Source organism: Tupaia chinensis, unplaced genomic scaffold (genome assembly GCF_000334495.1).
Source record: "Tupaia chinensis unplaced genomic scaffold, TupChi_1.0 Scaffold150330_1, whole genome shotgun sequence".
In the NCBI taxonomy this organism is placed as follows: Eukaryota; Metazoa; Chordata; class Mammalia; order Scandentia; family Tupaiidae; genus Tupaia; species Tupaia belangeri.
The window spans coordinates 115,567-117,117 of NW_006210169.1; the positions used below are offsets into that span (position 1 = coordinate 115,567).

The 1,551-nt window shown below is 38.4% G+C and overlaps 1 pseudogene; it reads left to right on the forward strand.

The window, feature by feature from the left end:
* Positions 1-1,540, forward strand: part of LOC102495352 (rap1 GTPase-GDP dissociation stimulator 1-like) — a 114,826-nt pseudogene extending 113,286 nt beyond the window's left edge.
* Positions 1,541-1,551: the final 11 nt, after the last annotated feature.

Genomic DNA, 1,551 nt, shown 5'->3' on the forward strand with positions numbered 1-1,551 from the left:
GTAGCAGAATATGAGTCAAATAAAGAACAGTTTGCCAGCACAAACATTGCTGAAGAGCTGGTAAAGTTCTTCAAGAAACAAATAGAACATGATAAGCGAGAAATGATTTTTAATGTCCTTGCTCCTTTGGCAGAAAATGATGCTCTTAAGCTACAGCTGGTTGAAGCAGACCTGGTAGAGTGTCTACTAGAAGAAGGTGGATAGTGACAAAGAGTATAAAATTGCCGAGAACAAAACTGGTTCAGATTTAATGGTTTTATTACTTCTTGGAGATGAATCCATGCAGAAGTTATTTGAAGCAGGAAAAGGCAATGTGTTTCAAAGGATTCTTCACTGGAGTCCATCAAATAAACACCAGCTACAGCTTGCTGGAGCACTGGCCATTGACAACTTTGTCAGAAATGATGGAAATTGTATTCATATGGTCGACAACAGAATTGTAGAAAAGCTTATGGATTTACTGGACAGACACGTGGAGGATGGCAATGTGACCATCCAGCACGCAGCACTCAATGCCCTCAGGAACCTGGCCATCTCAGTTGTAAATAAAGCAAAGATGTTATCCACTGGGGTCACAGAGACAGTTCTGAAATTCCTGAAATCAGAAATGTCCCCAGTTCAGTTTAAAGTTCTGGGAACATTAAGAATGTTGATAGATGCCCAAGAAGCTGCTGAACAACTGGGCAAGAATGTTAAGTTAGTGGAACATTTGGTGAAGTGGTGTGAAGCCAAAGATCATGCTAGGATGATGGGGGAGTCCAACAGACTGCTCTCAGCCCTCATCCGGTACAGTAAATTGAAAGATGTAATTAAAAACATCATACAGAGAGGTGGCATCAAGCATCTTGTTACCATGGCAGCTAGTGAGCATGTAATAATACAGCCCACATTGCTTTAGCACTAATAGCAGCTTTACTTAATAAGAATAGGACAGTGTGGAATGGGGGAAGTGAAGAGAAGAGGATAGAGAAAGATAGCAAGTGAACAATAGAGAGGCAGGACTTTAGTGAGAAACAGATATGGCTTATTAACTGTTGATGATGACATGTATAGTATTCTCAACTGGATTGGTCTGAGAAGTATTTCATGATGGGCAAAGTATTTTTACAAGCAAAATGAGAAATAGCGATTGACTGTTTTTAAAAAAAAATAATAATAATGATTGGGGAAAAAGAAAATATATCGAATGTTGAAGCGGGGAGATTAATGTCTTTGTACTGACTGACTTGCATGGCATTCCCTTTTGAAAAAGCAATGTAATACACTGTAAAGTTATATGTAATCCAATGTAATATAAAGAAGATTATGATGATAATAAAAAATAAGAATTGGGCAGTGTTGAGAAAGATCTGGAAAGTGCTAAACTTGTACAGATTTTACACAGACTGCTAGCAAATGAGAAAAGTGCTCCTGAAATAAAATATTATTCCATCATCCTGATCTGTGCTCTCATAGGATCTGACCCTCTACACAAGGAAGTGCAGGATTCGGCCTTTCTAGATATTGTATTCAATCAAACTGCTCAGACATGAGAACAAAAGTGTCACCCAA